Raw genomic sequence first — 22,625 nt, forward strand, 5'->3', positions numbered from 1 at the left:
CCTATTCAGATGAAGATTGCTTCCCATCAAGAGACTATTGTATTCAATGTCATCCATACAGCACATTACCCCTTGATATTGGGATTAGCCTGGCTTAGAGCCTATAATCCATACATCAATTGGAAGGCCGGCACGATTTTTCTAGGATCGGAACATTGTTTGACTCATTGCCTTTCTGATGGTGCGCTTGGATTCCGTTCCACAAACTCAGTACAAGAAAAGAAATGCACTACCTTGGTGTTACATAACATCCAGGAAATTCCCCCTGACTACCAAGAATTCCAAGTAGTGTTTTCTGATTCAGAATTTGCAGAATTGCCTCCTCATCGAAGAGATGATTGCGCTCTGGAACTTGATCCTGATGTTCTAATCCCTTTTGGGCGCATGTATATACTATCAGCGTGTGAACGAGAAGTCCTAAAGGAGTACCTGCAAAAGAACTTACACAATGGTCTTATTGAGGAATCCACTTCTCCAGCCGGCGCCTCGCTGTTCTTCATCCCTAAAAAGGATTCAGCAGAACTTCGACCGTGTATTGACTATCGGGGGTTGAATAAGATCATGACCCCTGATCGTTACCCGATGCCCTTAATACCTGATATTCTTGAGGCAGTAAAGGGGGCTAAGATCTTTACGAATCTGGACCTACGCGGAGCTTAGCATCTTATCCGAATCCGCGCAGGGGATGAATGGAAAACAGCCTTTCGTACCCCCCTGTGCCATTACAAATACAAGGTGATGCCATTCGTACTTTCCAATGCCCCGGCTGTTTTCCAGCGTTTTATGGACCATATATTCTCGGATATTCTTCTACATACCATCATCGTCTATTTAGACGACATATTGGTCTTCTCATTCTCCATATCTGATCATATCCAACATGTAAAGGAAGTCCTGCAGAGACTGGAGGAAAACCATCTCTTTTGCAAGTTGGAGAAATGTGAATTCCATAAGGATAAGGTGGTTTATTTGGGATACATCCTATCAGCCGAGGGAGTCGCCATGGATCCCAAGAAGATCTCTGCTATCATGGAATGGCCAGTTCCATTGTGTGTTAAAGATCTGCAGTGATTCTTGGGATTCGCCAACTTTTATAGGCGCTTCATCCCCCACTATTCTGAGAAGATCCTCCCTATGACGGCACTCCTTAAGAAGAATGCAAGATTCCTTTGGTCAGACGAGGCTCAACAAGCCTTTGAGAGTCTCAAGGAAAACTTCACCACGGAACCTATACTCCTTTCCCCTGACCAAACCAAAAGATTCATTGTAGAATCGGACCCCTCGCACCATGCGGTAGGAGCCGTTCTACTTCAAGAAAATGAACAAGGAGAAGAGTGTCCTGTGGCCTATCTCTCCAAGACACTCTAACCTTCGGAGATCAATTATTTGTTTCTCGAAAAAGAATTATTAGCTATCAAGAGGGCTTTTGAGGAGTGGCGGCATCTACTACTAGGGGCCAAACATGCCATCGTAGTACGAACCGATCACAACAATCTTTGAGCCTTACCATACTCACAAACCCGAAATAGCCGCCAAGCCCGCTGGGCCCATTTCTTCTCACCCTATGAGATCATTTTCTCCTTCATACCAGGAAGAGTCAACCTTAAGGCAGATGCATTATCCAGAAAAAGATTATAACTCTACCACTCCTTTCCGCTCCGAACCCTTGTTTCCCAGAGCGAGAATGTTGCAGGAAATCACCACCTTTCTTCTGCTGGTGGCTATTGCTACCTCTCAATTTCTACAGATCAATCCCAGGTTTGTTACTATCTGGAAGCTGGACTCCTCTCAAGGATGCTTCTATAGAAACAAACAATTGTTTATTCCCTCCGAAGGATTAAGAAGAACGGTACTCCAACTCTGTCATGATTCTCAGATGGTTAGCCATCGGGGAATGGCTAATACCAAGGAGTTGATCCAACGCCATTTCTGGTGGCAAAAGATGGGCCGAGATATTCGAGACTATGTTTCAGCATGTGCCATATGTTTACAAACCAAATCCCCTCGGTCGGCCCCAGTGGGTCTCCTATCTGTGATGCCGGTTCCCGATCGCCCCAGGCAAATAATTTCGACAGATTTCATAGTAGAACTCCCTATCTCTGACGGTTGTACGGTAATCATGGTTACAATAGACTACTTCACGAAGATGGCACACTTTATTCCTCTACCTCGTATTCCCACAACAGCACAGATGGCTAAAATCTTCCTTTCACGGATATTTACGCTCCATGGGCTCCCAGAAACAATCATCTCCGACCGGGGTTCCCAATATACTTCACGTTATTGGCAACAGATATGCAAGAGCCTTAATATCTCCCGAGCATTGAGTTCTGGCTTTCATCCACAAACTAACGGCCAGACACACCGGCTGAACCAGACATTGGAGGGCTATCTGCGCTGTTACATCTCGGCTTCACAGCATAACTGGGTTTCCCTATTAACATTGGCAGAATTTGCCTACAACAACTCTCATCACTCCGCTCTGGGTTCCAGTCCTTTTTTTTGCTCATATGGATTTCACCCTTCCTGTTTTCCTACTGGCCGTCCTTCTTCATCCCGATTCCCAGATGTGGACAATCTGCTTCAAGTTATTCAGACAGGACATCTGGCGGCCAAAACTTCGCTCCTTGAGGCTCAAGGTAGAGTCAAACGGTTTGCGGACAAACGCCATTCTCCGGCGCCGTCCTTGATGCCGGGTGATTTGGTGTGGCTGGCCTCTCGATTTTTACCCCGGCAAGCTGTCTCCTAAATATTTCGGTCCCTTTCCCATTCTGCGAAAGCTGGGTTCCTCAGCTTTTAAACTCAGACTTCCCCCTTCATGGTCCAGGATTCATCCCGTGTTTCATGTGTCCCAACTAAAGAAGGATGTGAAGGATCGGTTTTCTAGGTTGCGAAATACTCACCCTCCTCCTGTTTCTACTCCGTCAGGACCTGAATATGAAGTGGCAGACATTTGTGACTCTCGTATTTTTCGAGGTCACCTTCAGTTTTTGATTGATTGGCAAGGTTATTCTCCGACTGATCGTACCTGGGAACCTGCCTCGGCCGGGCATGCCCCGGCTCTTATTCGCCGGTTCTTCCGGAATCATCCGGGTAAGCCGGGGGCCCATGCCCTTCGGAGGGGCATGCTGTCACGCCCCTACGGAGACCGTGGTCGCTGTGGCATCGATGGTCCCTTAGATGGATTTAGGCCATCTTTACTACCAAGATGGCCGCCGCTACGGAAGGTGTGGGTCTAGACGTTGAACAACCCTGCGCTGTGGAAGGACTGCCCTCCTGCTCGGGAGCCGGTTCATCTGTTCCTGCCAACAACACGCGGATGCGTTGCTACTCTTCCACAACAACGCTTCGTGACTTTGATTCTAGGATCTTACTGCCTACCTGTTCGTTTTCTATATTCCTTCTGTTTAACCCTGCCCTTCCATTTCCCTATTACAGACTCGACTCACTCTCCTGCTTGACTCGAGCTACCGCTTTAACTCATGCTTGTTTCGAGCCGAACCTCAATGAACAGTCCGCTAGTGAGATTCCCTCCCTAACGTTCGGTATGTGAGACTTAATAGTCAGACAGTCCTTAATATTCCCGGAGGATAGTGAGAGAATTAGAATTGACACTTTCTATTTTCCACCAACTTTAGAAGCTGTGAGACTCAGGGTCCAATCTGCATTATTGGAGTTCGATAACAGTTTTCTTCCTGATATGTCCTCAAGACTGATCCCATCAGAGTCTCATCGGAGGACCTCCAATCTAGCTTGATAGGTCGTTACCACCTTTCATTCAAGTACTTCCTGGCTTTTCTCTGTTTATACTCTGCCTTCTACTTACCCTTCTCATACTCACCACACTCTTCTGTCTTCATTCAGACGGCTCCCCACCTGCAGATATTTCGGATACCGGAAACCTCTCCGTCCAGACGACATCTATCCAGCGGCAGTAGACACAGGGTTTTCTTCCCCAGAGGGTTTCCCTGAGGTCCTTCCCCTCCTCTATCCTTTACTTGAAGGCGGAGGAAGGGTCTCGGGGAGGCACTCATTTTCACCCCCGGTCGGGCCCTTTTCTGGAATAGGAAGTTATAAGGAGGAAGAGCGATTGGCGTTTCTCTAAGGTAACCTTTCAGTTGAATTCAGATTACTCACGGAAAGTATAAATATTACAGTAAGTTAACCCCTAGTTATCTAGCCAAACAAGATGTATATTTTGGAAAAGTGGATGTTTATGTTAGAAGAGCGATGTATAGTTGAACCATGTTGTGAATACAATGGGCCTCATTACACGGTAGGCGGTGTACCATGGCGCTATTTGCGCCATGGCTCATGCCGGTAAAATACTGGCACCGCCTTGGCGGAAAGGGGATTTACCGCCCCATTCCAAGGTTGGAGGGGCGGTAAATCCCCCTTCCACCATTGCCCTTCCCCATTCCCATTTCTGCCCCATAGGGCTCTATGGGAATGGGAAGGCGCTAATTACAGCACCGCAATTTTGCGGGGCCGTAATTAGCTCCAAGGTCCCTTAGCGGGTTGGATTTTAATGCCTGCAAAAAGCAGGCGTTAAATCCCCCAACCCGTAAAGGGACCTCGTAGTAAGGCGGTAAGGATTTACCGGTACCGGTACTTTACCGGTACCGGTAAATCCCTACTGCCATCCGTGTAATGAGGCCCAATGTGTTTGTATTAGAAGGTGGCTCCCAGATGTTGTAAATAAGAAAGCTGGGGGGCCCTATTGAGATACTGATTAAGGATTGCATAAGTCATTTCCCATTTTTAGGGGGTTGTTTGTTCATTCAATGGGGTGGTGATGGATTGTTCAGCACACACCAGAGTGTCCCTGATGTATTGATTATATGTGTGTCAAAGAGCCATCTCTTATTGAGGAGGGATGAGGCACTTTAGAAAGAGCACGGATCTTGGAACATGCACGGGCCAATTATGCAAATAAGATGGAGAGAAAGAAAAATATTATTTTTAAAAAATGGTCTTCAGGGCGCTATGAGCGAAAAAAGGACAGATTGCTAAAGGGGTGCATAAGAGGAGTGCTGTGGGTGACCACATTAGCAAGAATATATATATTAAGGACAGAGAAGAGGCATGGGGTGTTATGCATGAAGTTTAAGATTTGCACCAAACATGTAAAGCACATTGGAGGGGTGCCAACATGGGGAACACTGTTTCCCTCACCATACATTATGTCTATGAAATATGGGGGCATTTGGAGAAGAAATTGGAAAAAGTTGAGGAAGTGATGCAGAGAGTAAAAAATGTAATTATGAGTGCAAACTACAGTAAAAAGTAGATTAATGTATAAGTGGATGATATTGAACTAAGCATAGTGAATATTTATGGGGAAAAGCAAAATAAGTGAGAGAACAACACTTTTTTGGGGGGACATGTATGTAAAAATGAAAACATTTGCATTTATACTGAGTAAGCAATGGCAATCAGGGAAAGTGCTCGCAAAGCACACTGAGACTAAAAGCACACATGCATGCACACACGCACACATGCATACATGCACACAAGTACACATGATCTTATGGAAATATAGGCAATGAGTTAATTATAGACAATGCATTTAAGAACACACATGGGTACTCAGAAGAAGGAATTCAATATAGCAATAAGAACATACACACACATAGGATGCTTTCTGTTTTACATTTAGAGTATTAGATGGGAAAATTGTGTTTTATTTAAGAGTTGCTAGTTTTTTGTAGAAATATAAATGAAAGTATGAAACTTTGCTTGCTTATATTTTGGAGCACTGACATTTTTACAGTACGAAAGCAAGGGTGAAAACAGTAATAATATTTCACCACGGTTTATGTCAGGGGCTGTTTGAGTAAGTATAGAGATGCTTGGAAAAGCCTGTGGGATTGGAAGCAAGGTCATGGACGAGGATACATTGATTATTGAGCATTTTTTCAGGCTGCTGCAGGAGGAGAATAACAAGAATAACTTGAGAAAGCCATGTTAGTTAAAAAATAAAGTGTCCAAATATGCCATAGGAGGGGCGCTACTGACGAGCGGAGGAGGACTGGGAATGTGGCAGTGGGTGCATCGCAGGCGAATAATTAGTGCCTTATGGGCCAAGAAAGGAATGGATTCATGCCACAAGATAAAGGAATGACCTACAGAGGAAGGGGTGGTTTTTCGAAAATAACCAAGGCAGGTTTCAGAACATGCAGAAAATAACCAAAATAACCAAAAAGTGCAAGGGGGACTTGTCAGAAGAGCTCCTCCCATATATAAAATACATGGGTTGACAGAGCACATTGTGCGCACATGCAAAAGCCAAGGAGATGCACAAGATGGCTAATTCCCAAGAGGGACACAGCTTATCCTCCAGTATATAGCTCACAAACTAGCAAAGGATTTGCCCAGGCTCAGACATTGTATCAGACATGAGCGCTTAGAGTGTAACAAGTACAGCAGCTAGAGTGAGTGTAAAACGAATTCACTGCAGGGGCAAGAGAAGTGAGCCCCCATGCAGATTCAGCAATGTAAAAATACAGGATAGTAGGTGCCAATATGGGAGGAGGAAATCCTTTCACAGGAACAGGGGTATGCATGCACCCACAATAAGGCAGCTCACAGGGTGACTTGATGTGCTCAGAATTATTAGTGCCACTAAGCCCCAAGAGGAGCCAAGAGTTAATGTGGCAGTTATAGGAAAAACTCTTTGCTCTATTGTTAGACACTGGGACTGCATGCCCATGAATGAAGGCGGAAAGGAGATGATGGGAATTATCAGAAGATTGAGGGTTCTTTGGAGTTATAAGTTGAGTTTCTTTTTGTTGATGAATCATCAGTCTTTATAGCAGAGTGTATTATGGCTGATTTCTGTTATATTTGTGACAGACACAAGTTAAATATTTTTGGGAAGGGATTGGATGACAACATTTAACATGATGATTTTATTTATTTGATTAAGGGATATTGGCCCTCATTCCGAGGTTGGAGGTAAGTACAGGTACTTTCCGGCATGGCGGAAAGTACGAGACCGACCTCGTAACAGACCACTAATTGCGGTCCATTACGACCTCGCGGGCACAAGCTTTTCGCCATGCCGGAAAAGTACCTAGCGGCATGCCACTAAATGACCCGTAAAACCCCCTACCGGCATGGTGTGGGACGTACTTTTCAACACCGCCACGGAAGCAGCACCATCTTCAAGTAACAGTGACCGTAATTTACAGTTGCCGTAATTTACGGTCACCATAAAATAACGGATCCGGAAATTAAGTAATCTCATAGGAACGGGAAGGAGCGCGGCGGCCATCTTTAAAAACACAATCCATTGCCATCCTCTTCAGGCAGCACCCTTGGGAGCAATCCGAAGTTCGTGAAAGGACCACACACCCCGGACCAATGCCTAAAGCCCCAAAGAAGTCTGAGGACCGGCTCCGCAAGAGGAGATTCAGCCAGAAAGAGCTGCAGGCAATGGTTGACTACTTTGCGGAGCACGCTTATGTTGTTTTCAGCTCCAACATGCGGCGAGAGTCAATAATCCACAAGAAAAACTTCTGGGCACAAACCGCCCAAAGGGTGAGTGCAGTAGGCACCACCCCCGCACCCCCAAGGACTGCCGCAAGTGGTGGGATGATTTGCGGGTGCGGGTGCAGAGCCTCCTCTCCACCAACCGGAGTAAGGCAATGCAGACTGGAGGGGGCCCAAGTTCCCCACTGAGACTGGAGCCATGGGAGGAGACTGATCGGGACGGAATCAATTGAGGGCGTCAGCGATATGGAGTGCGGGGCTATGTCGTCTGCCGATGGAGGTGAGTGTCCAAAGTCAACACTGCCAAAGGCATTTACATGATGTATAGTCCCCCAAGGCCCATCACCTTCTCATGCTGCCTTCCCCCAATCCAAATAATGCAGAGCCAACTGCCACACATTCAAGGGCCAAGTGCAAGTACATAACGCACATCAATCATAGTGCACTAATTTGCACATACCATCATGCACACTGTGCTGCAGGTTTGGCAGTGTGTGAGCCACACTGCACATTACCAGGGCAGGATGCGTCACTCCAACACCTGCGTACATATCATACTCATGCACATGTACTAGTGCTGTTGCTACACCCAAAAGGCCACAAACCCCAAATGACTGAAATGAGAATGCAGCCATCAATGCTATTAGGGCATCAAACAATCGCTCCTGTTGTCCCTCTCTTCTACCCCCACAGGCACTGATCATGACAGCGGTGAGCCCCAGACGAGCTGTCCAACCACCTCCATGGGCAGTGCCAGGGTTCGCCGGATTCCAGCCCGGACAAAAACACCCAACCCGGCTCCCGAAAGGTCAGTGGATGATGCACCACCTCAATCCCTCCCTGCATCGGCACCTGCCACAATAGCCAGCCCAACGTCGGCAGAGTCTAGCATTGCTGGGGAAGTGGCAGCTACGGGACCCCAGGAGAATGTGGACAGCCCTTTATCCATCTGTGGGGCGTCCGAGGAGGAGTTCTATCCCACAGTCCACACCCCGGAGCCCAGCAATGTCCCCCTGGCATCATGCAGTGACTCTGGGTATCCTGAAACACCTGGCCATAGTGCTCCAACAGACACACAGGGATATGATGATTGTGGCCCAAGTTCACCAGTGGAGTCCATGCCAGAGCACGTAGGGCCAAGTCACTACAGTGATGAACACCCATCATTTGCTACACGTCGTGCAACTCAGCTGACTGACCTCATCACTGGGTTCATGGAGGACAACCGCCAGGCCAGGGTGGAATGGCTAAATGAACTCCGGGAAATGCGTCAGGCAGTCACTGAGAGCACTAACAGGTTGGGTGACATCCTAGGATGCATAGCTGATGCCCTTGAGGCTGCACATTCCAATCCGCAGCATCAGCAGGAGGACACGGCCACATCCAGTCCTGACACACCGGCAAGTCCTCCGTGACGCATTCTGTGTTCTATGCGGCGCCGGGACATGCCTCTCCTGGGCCCCTGGAGTTGGGGGGGAAGGGGGAGGGGGTGAGGGTTGTTGTGGAGTTGGGGGGGAGGGGGGTGAGGGTTTGTTGTGGAGTTGGGGGGAGGTGGAGGGAGGTGGGTGGGCGGGTGGAGGGAATGTTTACACTCATCCATTTAAAATTTAAATACACCTTTGGAGTTGCAAAGTTTAACCTGTGTGGACATTCATCATTCAGCATGTGTATCATGACGTCTGACAGTGCATGGTCTACAAGTATGCACACACCCAGGGCCCTGTGTGCCCATATAATGCCGGCCTCTGCTGTCTTGTGTTTTGGTTATTATGTCCAAATGTTGTTAGCCACACAACATGTCCCTCCCATGCACCGCCTCCATGATGCTGTCTTGCCCCTTACTCCTCCTCCTTCACTCAATCTTCATCTGGTGCTAGCAGTCCCATGTCAGTTGACAGAGCCACATTCCAAGGGATGCACAATTTGTTCAGCTGTACACATGACATGGGGGTCCTGGACACCACATTGCAGTAGATGGGTTCCCCACCAGTCCAGCTTCGGCAACTCATATGTGCCTTATGCAAGCCAGGTGGCTGCTTCATCTCCACGCATGCACGGGTATGGCCATTTTTATAGGGCTCCCTGGGACTGGTCTGTGGGTTTCTGACAGGGGTCCGGTACGATGGTGTCAAGGGACAGCCGCCAACACCTGCATGTGTAGCCAATTTAGGCAAGTGTCTGGACTGTCATGTAGGAGAACTGCACTAGTATGACTTGGCAGCAGGTCATTGATGCCCATACGCACATGTTGATGGATGCATTTAGCCCATTCATGGCCCCAATATGTGTCCAGTGCAATGGAATGTTGTAGGGGGCAGCGTCTACGAGATGGTCCATGAACATTGTCACGCACATCTCGTGGTAGGCACTTCATAGATGCATGCAGCAGTGTAGATGGTAGTTACATGAAGTGCTGTGTACTGTGTGAATCCGTTGTTGGATGTGTTGGCTGTAGTCAGTGGCTCATATTCATCATACTGCTCTGATCTATACTATGGTGATTTCCACCACTCCTATGGGTGTGCCGAAACAGTGAGGTGGTGTGGTATCCCTGCTGCCCTCAGTTCAATCCACTCCCAGGGATGACTCTCCGGTGTGGTGACATGCTGGAGGCAGGCATATTCTGCATATGCAGTGCATCTTCATATATGGCCTTATGGTTGTGGGTGCCGCAAATGAGTGGTGCATGTGCTGTGGGATTTGGCCTTGTCAGATTTTGGTAATGTTGTGTTTGTGGTGTGCCTTACACCATCGATGTGGGTATCTGTACTAATGTGCCATTACACTGGTTCTGTGGCACGGTGTTTGGTGCGGTGGACTTTGTGCAGTGGCTTCATCATTTCGACCTACTTTGTTCATGCAGGCACCCACCTCATGGCACAAATGCACTGGCATGGCACAGTCAGACGACTCACCTAGCAGGCATGAACGTCATCCTGCATGTCGGCCCATGCGGCACGGTAGCGTGGAGGTCAGCTGGCCGATTGTGTCATGAGTTGTTCCGGGATGTCGGGACCACCCATGTGTGATGTTCTTGCTTGCCTTGCTTTCCGTCTGCACGTTGGGGGAATGGTTTTGCTTGCGGTTGTGATCCGCCACATGCATGCCATGCAAGTCAACCTAATCCACGTGGGTGCTGTCAGGGGCTCCCATGTCATTTGGCATGCCTGCCAATGCATGGGGGCCAACTTTTGTGTCGTATATCTCCTGGGTAGTCCTTGTCAGGGATTTGTAGCCCCTTGTGTGCCTGAGGAGGTGCTCCAGCACTTCGTTCTTCGTCCATGTACTGGACGGTTGTGACATGCCATGCATGGGCCCAACTGTGTACTGATAGGTGCCTGTGGCTTGGGTGTGGGGCACAGGCACCATCTTCAATTGTACCAGGAGAGCGGTGTGTATTTGTATGCTGCTCACTTATCTGGTAATTTCACCACCAAATTATGGTGGTGAGGCTGTCACATTCTAGCAGGTAGGGGGTGTGTGTCTGCTCAGGGGTTTCCATGAGGAACAGGACCTGCTGCGTGGTAATGGGGGCTGCTGGGGTGGTGGCGGAGGCTGCACTGGTGCTGCATGCTGGGTCTGTCTCCCCCTCCTTCTCCCCCTGTGTCTCCTTAGTTGGGAGGCCTGGTGTTTTTGGTGTAGTTCTAGTGGTTGTGACCTTGCTGGCAGGGCCTCCTGCCTCATGTGCTGCTACCACTATTGGTCTTTTCTTGGTGTGGGAGGGGGTGTGGTGTGTGGGTGTGATCCTTTTCTGCTGTGGCACACTCCATTGCCTTCACCTGTGCTGATTGTGTGCACCTGTGGCTCTGTGGACCACTGCTCAGGGTTCTTTACTCCTTCTCTGAGATGCCTGTGTGTACTCCATGCCGGTAAGATACTTTACGGCCTTAATGAGGCCATTATTTACGTGTGCTCCATACTTGTGATCAGCTCCGGTTTACGCCATGCCGCTAATTGCAGCATGGCGGGGCGCGCGCGCGACCCAAGACCGGTATTTACAGCATCGTAGATTACGGTGCTGTAAATAGCAGTCTGACAGGTCGGAATGGCCCGTAGCGGTAAGCGATGCCGGTAATCCTTTACCGGCATCGTTTTTCCCTTTACTCCAACCTCGGAATGAGGGCCATTGTGTTCCACTTCTGGGATGCACCATTTGAATGCGGGTGAATTTATATTGGCATATGCAGGGCAAGTGGCTCTGCAAGGTGTTTTTAGTAGAGCCAAAGCTCTTTTGTATCATGAGATGAACATTGTGTTAAACATGGCATAGTAAAGAAAATGGTGAGAACATTTGATGAATTTTTGTTTAAACCATGGATAAAGAGGGGGGGACAGATAACCCCCATGAAATTAGAAGCAGCCATAGTGCGAAAGAAAATGAACGTGCTCAAAGGAAGTGTCACGCCACTTACCTGTTCTAGGGGTCAGGGTCCTCTGCTCTGGCGATCTCCCTCCTGGAGATTCTACCCGCGCTGGCATCTTCACTGGTATCCCTCGGCGTGGGCTCCCGGCTCCCTGGGCGCCGCCATTGTGAGTGTCCTGCGCATGCGCGATCGTCAGCGTTGACGTTCCGCGCATGCGCAGTGACAGAGGTTTGCGATTCAAGCCTCGTTTCGGCCCCGGGCTATATCTAGCCTCCACAAGCCAGAAACCAACACGTCTCAATGCGGTTGGTTTCTGGCCGTGTTTTCGCTCCTGGGGGCCTGCCTAGCCTGTGCCCCTGTTCTCCAGCCACCTGCTACCCCTTGATTACTTTTGGGGTTCTGTCTGCCTTGTTGCCTGCACCTGCCTGGTACTTCCTGTTGTTCCCTGTCTGGTTTCCCGTGAGGTTCCATCTCTCTTTGGGTTCAATTGGGGCCTGGTCCTGGGGTGGCTTGGGTTCTGCTCCTCATCTTGGTCCTTCATAATCTTGGGGGTCCGCCTTCCCAAACACCTTCCTGACAACTACTGGTCTTGTGCCCTGCAGGTATCGGTGCCTTTGACTTCATCTACTTCAAGAAACTTCTGAAGATCCGACCATCCTGTTGTGCAGCGGACTGCACCGGGCCTTCTCTGTCAGTGTTTACACTGTCCTGACGTCACGATAATCAGAGAAGCGCTGTCCCGTGGCGTTGGGAGCGGGTCCTGCTCCGTCCTGTCGTATTTTGTCAGGAGGGTGCTGGATCGGTACCCTGCGTCGATCATTCAGCTTGTGAAGATCCACCGACAGAGTGGCAGCCTCACCTCCTTTCTCCCAGGGAAGAAAAGGTAACCAGCGGTCTCGTGACGCTCTGTATCACAGGAAGGGACTTAGGAGCGGGGCCATGGAGGACAGTGATGGTTCTCAAGGAAGGGTCTAGGTTGATTGATGTCACTGATGGCGACCTATCTAGATAGGGCTCAACAGATAATGAAGGGGTGTTTCTTTAGGAGCATCACACACTGAAAAAAGAACAGGAAAAATCTTATAGCATGTGGCAATGAGGTAACAGCGCTCAGCATAAATTCAGAAAAGCTTGTTTGGAATGCCAAGTGCCCTGTGGACCTCAGGCCCTTATGGCATAAGTCTGGTGAAATGAATAGGGGAACAAAATAAAAATACAGGCATGCAAGGGATTATAAATATGACAAATATGGACGTTCATTTATGATTAGACTAATTAGGGGAAGAGGAAAAACAAAAATAGTTGACTTTAAACAGCATAGGAGTAAGAAGCTCAAATAAAAAAGTAACCTCAATTTAGTAAAATAAATAAATATATGAATAAAAATGGAATGAATGATTGATTATTAAATCAGCAAGAAGCATAAATTAATAAAATATTCAAATTTGTAAAACAAAGACCACAATTGGGGGGTGCTGGCTATAATTGAATAGTGTAGTGTAGTCTATTATATTAAAAAAGACAATGGGGTCATTCCGAGGTGGGCGGTAAGGGGTTACCAGCACCGGTAAGGATGCCTGTGCCAGTAACCCCTTCCCGCCCTATTCTGAGGTTCCCTAGCGGCACCCGCTGAAAACATCTGGTCAGACCAGACGTCCTTAGCGGGTCCCGTTAGGGGACCAGGGCACAAATAACGGGCCCGCTATTTGCGGGCCCGTTATTAGGGCCTTCCCCATTCCCATTGAGCCATATGGAGGCTCGCATGGGAATGGGGAATGGTATTCGGCATGGGGACTTACCGGGTCCGCATAGGTCAGAATGTCCCGGTAAATCCCCATTCCGCCTACCCGAACCCGAGTTTGGAGGCAGCCATGGTGCCAATAGCACCATGCCTGCCTCCAAACTCAGAATGACCACCAATGTGATTAATGGGTTCCCCCAAAGGGGTATGGTTGGCCAAGATTAATTTTATTATATAAGAGAATTTTGTATAGAACTGATCCAAAGAACATTTAAGAGTAAGTAACCAAAACATTATTTTCAATGTATATGATGATGGTAGTTTATGTTTTACAGATGAAACCTACTGTCCTTTCTTGAGCATGGGAGGAGTGTCTATATGGCTTTAGGAAAGTGTAACAATATAATGAGAAAAAACATTATATTTTGACACATGTGAGTACTAGCGAAACAATTAAAGTCAGAAGAAGTAAGTTTTTAGACCGCAAATGTTTGAACACACTGATCATTATTAGTAGTAAGAGGACCCAGGTAAGTACAGAAAAAAGGCAGTAAGGGATACAGTCTTTTCAAATATGTAGCATTTTCCCAAGATAGGTACAAACAGGTGTGAGTATAGAATAGCATGTATATGCAAGTATGGCCATCTCTAACGACAAGGAAGCAGAAGACTTCAGATAAAAGGTGGATTAACCTTTATTTAAATTGTGATGAATAGCAAGATGACAAAAGTGTAGATTTGGCTGAAGTGCAGGAAAAGTTTAGAATAGGCAAAACAATGTATTTCTTACATGTCACATTTGTATATTTTTAATAGGAACAGTACTGGGTTCCAAATAACAGGGGTAGATCAGATTAGTGTAGGACAAGCAGTGGAGCAGCAAGCGCCACACAGCGAAATGTGTCAATTATGTTTTAACAGAATCAAGGCACAGTGAAAGAAAGAAGAAGACACCGGTCCCACATGACCAGAAGGAAGACTTCAAAAGACACGAAGAAGAACGTTCCGCAAAGAATGAAGAAGCCAAGTACAGACCTGAGTGCTACACTAATTAATAATTTGTATGTGCACCAACAATCCAGAAAAAGCAAGCCTATAGTTAAATTGTCTGAGTGTCAAGAAATGACAGCAGTAGATATTTTTGATTAACAGCAAGGAGAAAAGGTCTATGCTAGGGAGAAACCTGACCACCTTGCCAGACTTAACATGACTTTGCCTCTATTTTGGTTTTCTGCAGAAAGCAAGAACCCACACCAGCGTTGTCTTCTTCAGCTACGGAGGCACCAATAAGATAGAAGAGGGATAACAGAAGAAGACATCCACTGTTTTTAATCTGTTATGTTGCCTGTTTGTCATTTGTTATTTTTTGACTCCTTGGTCTGAGACTGTCGACCGTAGGGGAAAAATTTGCCCTTTCAAAAAAAAATTTAAATGTTTTTTGAAAAAAGAAGCCCATAAAAAGAAGTGCAATGTCAGACACAGGTGGGTGTATTTATTGCACACATTCAGATCATAAACCAGGTTCCGATATCAGCCAGCATTTATTTAAATATAAGTAAAAAATGTGCAAAAAGAAAGAAAGGAGCGGCCATAAGAGAAATGTAGTAGAGATTGTTTAGAAGGCAGGAATGTTTGAAAGAGACACACTTAGCTTTTTAAGGGTTGAGTTTGAGGAGGAAGTATTGACGATCGAGCCATATTTATTTTTCTAAGGAAACTCATTCAGTTTTATATTACAGGTGGATGAGAGAGACCTATACACCAAGAGAATTGGTGACATGCGACCCTACGAGCAGAGAGAAAAGATTGAGGGACCCAGCCAGATGCCCAGTCATAATCGTTTCAAAATTCTTTATTTGAAAATTGCCTTCATGAAAAACTCCCCCATCCTTGCATCCTCAAGAAAAGTAATTGAATGCCCCCCATTTAAACTGTTCTTTGATGATACAAATCAAAGGTTCAAGTGCTCTGAGACGAAAGAAGGACTAAAACACAAATAGGACTGGCCTAAGCATTAATGGGCCCATAAAACTTGCAGCAAAGCAGCCTGAAGGACAACATCATGTATGGACTAAATGGAGAAAGTCAGTGTACTTGGAATAAGGATAATAAAAGAAATCAGGTGGAAGAGGTGTTGATGAAAGGTGAACAGAAAAAGAAGACAAGCACTAAGAATGTGCATGGGGAAGACAATGAGAAGCAAGGAAGCGTCATGCGGTAGGAGGAAGGAAAAAGTGTGCAGTAAAATCGCACATGGAAAATTTGTGAAAATGGGCTGGTGGGTTCCCTCAAGGAATGATTTTCTCTCGATTCTCGTAGTGACCATAATTACCTGATGTGTGTAGTTAGTTTAAATGTGATTGGGTAATAGAGGTGGGATCTGGATAGAAGCACCTAAAGCTCTTCTTTAAGAAAAGAATACATGTATACAAATCATGAAGGAAAAACATTGCAATTAACCTTTTGGTAAATGAAGATACATATCTTTTACATTAGAAAAATGCAATATGATTGAAAAATTGTTGAGCTCGAAGAAATGTTTTTATGATAGCTACCATATTGAGATAGATCACTGTGCTGAGGGGCTGACTGAGATAGGGATGCATAGGTACACTGAATATGGGGGAGGGTGGACATTGGTGTAGTGGCCCTGTGTTGAATAGTGTCTAAATGGAGGCCAGAGGGGTGAGTGTAGAGGGGGTGCTAGACCCCACCCCCACTCAAACTGAATACAGATAACTTGTCAGGCTGACCAATAGTTTCAGTATTTCAAAAATCAGAAATCTAACGCTTTTTAGGACAAAAAGCACATTTGAGGGTGACATATATTTTTTGGTTTCAGAATGCCCCATGCAGTTGGGGGTATCTCAGGTATTAAACATATATCATTATTATGGAAAATCTAGTCTAAAAACTGAATAGGAAAAAAGTTATGCATTTAAGTAGAAATAATAACTCACTGTTTGATAACTACACACAACATTCAGGCCAGGGCTCAATTTGTTTTTAAAATGGATGCCGGAAAACAAGATGTTGGCAAAACTATTATTTATGCAAGATAGTTAAATATTTCTGTAGCAGCAGTTCACTGCAGTTGGTTTATATATTTAGAATTTTTTGACAGTGGTTCTGACAGTGATGGGTCATGGGGGCTGGTTAGAGGTCTGAGAAATTAACAATTAGAGCAAACAGCTGCTTGGATTGAAACAAATGAGAAGAAAAGCACTGTATAGCCTGCTAAAAAGATTCCAGTGATCTGATAAGGACTGCTCCTTTCCAGACATCGAAGGATTTATAATGAGTTTTCAATTGAGTCTCACGCAAGCTATTGGATCAAGTGTCACTCAAACCATGCATGCCAAATTATGTCATGTGGGCTTGGTGAGTGTCAATTAAAGCAGCCAATCACAGGCCACGAGGGGTTTGTTTTTAGTTGTAGGAACCAATCAAAATGTATTGAGCAATAACATGTAATGTTTCATCAGCCTTAAAAAAGTATATAAGGAACTGATGTTGGGAGCTCATTGCTGTTGGTTTCCTGGTGTCCTGTGATGCATTAAAAATTATTTTGAAACACAGTCCAGGCATCCATCGCACTCTCTGGCTGGTCCTCAGTACCTCAGTCCACTGGTATCAAAGGCTATGGAGGATGCAGGGCCCTCCTCTTCACCGGTATTAACATGTGCCAGCACTTTACTGGACCGGCAGACTACAAGTATGCCAGTGGGGGTTACCAGACTTATCTCCAGCCAAGAGCTGGAGGTAACTCAGGGTCCCACTGCCATAAAACAGCTGGTATTTTCAGAACCGGTATTGCTGGTGCCGAAAATATTGGCAAATCCCTCCATGGATTCCTATAGGATTCCATGGAATGGGGATTTACAACCCCTTTCTTGCCCGGTTACCTTAGCTAAGGACAATTTCGTGGATCCACATCGCTGTCTTCTGCCTTGAGAGGCCATTTCATATTTATGGCTCTGCACATTTTATGAGACAAGAATGGCTAATCAAAAAACAGTATTTTTATTTATTTATTTTATTGTGCATTTGTAAGGCGCTTATACATCACAAAATTGTGTTTCAAAGTGCCCACAGAGCAAATGGGGAAGGAACAAGGGAACAAAAGGCAAATAGAATAAAACTGATGAACAAGAAAAAGGCAATCCTACTAGGCCTTGTGAGCATTTAAAACATGCAAGTGCAGAGAGAGAGAAGGGACAAGGGAAGTGGGTAAAGTGCTAGGCATTCCACAGAGGGGAATGCCAGGGAGTCAGTTGTGAACAACAGTTAAGTGCCTGGCAGAGATCTCTAGGTAAGTAGTTATCACCTGCCAATACAATAAATACAGGACTGAGGGACAACATTGGGCAGTGGGTGTCCAAAGGCAAGTGCTGGGAGAAGACGGTAGGCTGAGGGCGATTGGGTGGAAGTCTTTCTGATTTGTTTCGGGGTTGGCAAAATCTTCCTAACCCAAGCCATTGTAGACTGAAGATTCTTGCAAAGTTATGCTGACTCTACACTTCGAATTTCGAGAGCGTCAAATTGCACTTCCAGGATGCTCCCCGACACTGGGTAAGATCAGAATCAGTCACATAGATGTGCATTGTTCCCTCAAATAGACAAAACACAACTGGACATTCTATTCTGGATCCCACAGGCTTCCAGCCAAGCCTGCGTTCTCACAAAAACAATTTCTATTTTCCCTCTCACATTTACCACCATACTGCCCCCTATGTTTCCCTGCCTGATCTTGCTATGACCTGAGGGAGCCCAACATGGCTGCAACACCCCCCTTCTTAAAGGTTTTGCAGTACAACTCTGGCCATGCCAGGCAAAATGACCACCAGACATTGCTGCAAGCCATGTCCAGTCAAAGCTGTTTGCATGATAGCACACATCACAAAAAAGTGTTATGGCTACATTAATCTTAATTAAGCTTTGATATTCCGTTAAATATACCTTTGCTTAGATAGATGGGAAGGGATGCTGTAGCTCAAAACAATGAAACATCCACATATTCCCCAGTTATAGCTCCACAAATGGCTACACAACTACATGGGCTCACAGTTACTAGTGAACAAAATATAAAGAAAAACAGTAGTAACCTATACTAGTTATGTTCACTTCAAATTTAATTTGAGGCTGGCCACCACAGGAAAACCAACTTTAACTGTAAAGGTAATTTCCAAGAGCCAATTTGAATTTCAATATCAATTAGTACAAGATGAGGTGTCATGAGCAGTGCATTGCAGTGTCGAAGTACCTTGGTAATCATGAATGACGTATTTGGATTATTTGTTGTTTTTTGGTGCAACCACAACCCCCCTTAAATCAACATTCGGTCACTGTTTATTAAAATAAATAAATAGTCAAACCTAATCATGAGGTTCTTTCAACCGGTTTCATGTCATTTCATTGCCTGCCTGTTCATCCTCAGGCTTTTTAACGGGCACATTCCATCGAATGTGCTCATGTTTTTTTTTTTGGGGGGGGGTACCTCCCCATAACCCCCCTCCCACACTAATTTTTTGCTATTGTCAACCCGCCCAAACCCTTATCTGCCCTTTCCCACCCCGCCAAAAAAAATTCGATGAGCAGATTTGATGGAATGGGCAAGTTAAAAAGCCTGGGGATGAACAGGCAGGCGATGAAAGGACGTCGTACCCTTTCAACCAATGGTTTTTCAATGTACACGTCTACAATGGTTAAAGGGCCGTTGTATTTAGGTTGTCCTTAAAAGAAACTTTAAAAAACTTTGAAATTCAATGAAAATCCTTTATTTTAAGGGATTGTATAGTAAGTATCCCATACAAAACTATTGAAATTCAGTAAAAATAGTACTTTGCTAACTGGACATTATGGGTGCAATGGAAAACAACAGACCAAAAAGCTCACCAGCTCCCTAAAACAACTATAACTACAATATCGCCGGAGTATAGTAACCTTAAATAGGCCCCCATCATGCACTGCTCATGAAGTCTCTCATCATTCTGATTCCACTAGAAAGTCACGCGTTCAAATTATTATTTACAGTTATTATTTTTTACTTCGTTAAAATTTAAAGTGACTCTATTTAGTTTACGCTACTCCTCCATTTATTTGAATTTTATTTTATTTATTGTATTGTTTAAAGCGCTGACCTAACTCGTGTGCAGCAGAGCACTGTACAGAGTTTGGGTCGCTGGCATTTGGACTGGCATCTTTTAACAGTAGTGAAGTAGTGTGAGGTCCGTGCACCGGTATGTGTGCCCCTTGGAATTAGTACTTGGTCAGGTGTTGTTGAAAGAGCCATGTTTTGAGAGACTTGCAAAACTGGAGGATTATAGGGGCATTCCGAGCCGACACCTGGATCGAGATCCAGAGGTTGGGTGCACGACAAGAGAAGGGTTGTTTGCGGGTCCTCTCTTTGCGGTCGAGTTCTGATTCAAGCCAGTTGGTTGATTTGCTGCACATGGAGAGTGTGCCACCAGATATGTGGAGCATAGACGCTGTGTGCTACTCGTGACTGCTTTGTAGATGATACATGCCATCTTGAACAGTATCCTGGCTTGGAGTTGAAGTCAATCTAGTTTGCGTAGGATGGGGGTAATTTGTTCACATTTCCCTTCTCCCGTAATAAGACATGCTGCAGCGTGGTGGACTTCTTTTAGGGGAGCCAAGTGACCAGCTAGGGGCCCTGTCAGGACAGCATTTCCCCAACCAATGTGCAAAACCACAAGGGCCTTCACTACGGTACGGAAATGCTCCTTTTCATTGTCATTTGTGATTATGTATGTAGCATCATGAGCAGTGCATGGAGGTTGCCGAGCTACGGTTGTTTTACAATGGCAGTCACATATGTATGGTTGCTTTAGTTACCTCACCTCTCACATTTTATGGGGTTTGATGTCCTGTGTTTAAGCCACTTTAACAACGTTTTTTCACTGATGAAATGATTGATATTTATTTATTTGTTTATTTATTTTACATGTGTTAAGCGCACAAAACCCTCGGGCATCACGGCGCTGTTACAGCCAGTTACACTTAAATATGATCAAAGTCCGTTTTTGGCTGGGATGCGATTAGCCAAGATAAGGCCCGGATGCTTCGTGAAAAAGCCAGGTTTCATATGATATGTTATGGTTTTAATGTTTTTAAGGAGAAACTTAGCCATGACCCCACTTAAGCCAGTTTTCCATTTACTTTTTTTTTTTTTAAGGGGAACAACATCCTTTTCAGTAAAAAAAAATCACTGATGTTTCTTTTCTTTTTTAACATACCCAATCATACTGGCGAACCCAAGTTGGCTCTTTGCCCAGGGCATCCCCTGTGCTCTATGAGAAATGCAATTACATATGAAGTTGGGCCAATCATTTATTTGGAAACTTTTGTGAAGAGTCGTTTAATAGCTCCCAAGTTAAAAGCATCCCAGAAAGTGCTCTTCCTACGGGGAGTCCAAATTAAACATGACAACAGGGTCACTATCGCTCACCTTGTAATACAGAATAAAAATCCCCATGTGTTAGAGCGCAGCTCATGACTTGCAGTGATTTGTATTTTGTATTCACATTTTGTATTTGGATAGAGAGAAGAGCTGATTGGGGTATCCCAAAATATGCGTCTTATAGGAAATGAGATGAAATAATAGCTCATTAAGCAGCTGGTGGCAGAGGCATTGGAAAAAACAAGAGGGGTCCTGGGAGTCCCTCTGCCAGACATTAGTCCTGGTTGCGAGAGCCTTGCCCAGAGTCTTTAGCTCACTATCTTTCACAGAGAAGAGATAGTCCAAACATGTCAGTCTTTGTCCTGCTCTGAATGTATCATTTCAGTTAATGTTATCTTAATTTCGGTGGCAACCGCCATGAACGATTACATATTGCACATTTTGCATAAAGAAAAAAAGTACATCTTATCTGAAAAGCACTACAGATATACAGAAGGAAATAACACCGGTCAACAAGTTAACATTTCCAAAAAACTAAGATTAAAAAGTGGGAAAACACAGATATATAACTCATGGCCACGGCAGAAGAACATTAAAAATACCAAGGAAGGCAAAGTGAAAATGCAGAAATGTGGCCACAAAAGGCAGCAATTCATGAGCCCACCCAACAGGCCGGCGGTCTGCGCTTAACTGCACATTTCAGAACGGTCCACCTCCTCCAAGCGACCATTGGGGGATCAACCATCAATAGACAGGAAAGAGCTACATGGCATTGTACTTGACCCTTATTTCTAAGTACGGGAAGAAGAGGCGTAGCTTAGATATCAGCATAACCCGGGCAGAAGATAATAAAATGAAGCAAATCTTCGGTAGAATCGCCACACAAAGGGCGAGGAGATATGCCAGAAGTTATACCCGCCCACTAAGAGGTTACCACATTAATAGGTAAACAATGAAATCTTGCTCTAGTAATAATTGACCTTTCATGAATATGATCTGACCAGGTTAGAAACTGCTGGATGCTGATGGATGAGATCCTCCAATTGGCAGATTTAACCGAGTCGTGGTTTCACGTGCATCTGTCGAATAAAATTGGAGTTGCATCCTAATATGACACCCGATCGAGGATGATAAAAGAAAAAGTATTAGGCCTAAAGTGCTCCAGTGCATTGATACTAAAAATACTGTTCTTAGTATATTTGATCCATGCTATTCACAGTGCAAATCTATTCTCTATCAAAGCACTGATTAAGAATTGGGTCAGAGTTGCTTGCAGATTACTCCTTATTCTCAACCACTGCAAGACAGGTTGCACCCGCAATTCATCCTCTATAAAAAGTACCCCCAGTTCATGATGCACAGCAAAATTGGGGGGCGATTGTGGGAGACCTAAAATTGTGCATCAATATGCAGTATTTGCAACTAAGTAAAGGCCGTACCGCATGATCACCCATCCTGCACTACTGCAGAATAGGGCCTGTTGGGGATGGGATTATGACAAAAGGCAGCTTGGGTTCTCTTTCCAGCTGAAGGAGGTGTTTCTTCAGGGCAGTCTTGAAGCCTAATGCACTGGGGGTGAACTTGATATCAAGGGTCAGGGAGA

The sequence above is a fragment of the Ambystoma mexicanum genome, chromosome 1q, assembly GCF_040938575.1.
Source record: "Ambystoma mexicanum isolate Mex_15411 chromosome 1q, UKY_AmexF1_1, whole genome shotgun sequence".
NCBI classification, from domain to species: domain Eukaryota; kingdom Metazoa; phylum Chordata; class Amphibia; order Caudata; family Ambystomatidae; genus Ambystoma; species Ambystoma mexicanum.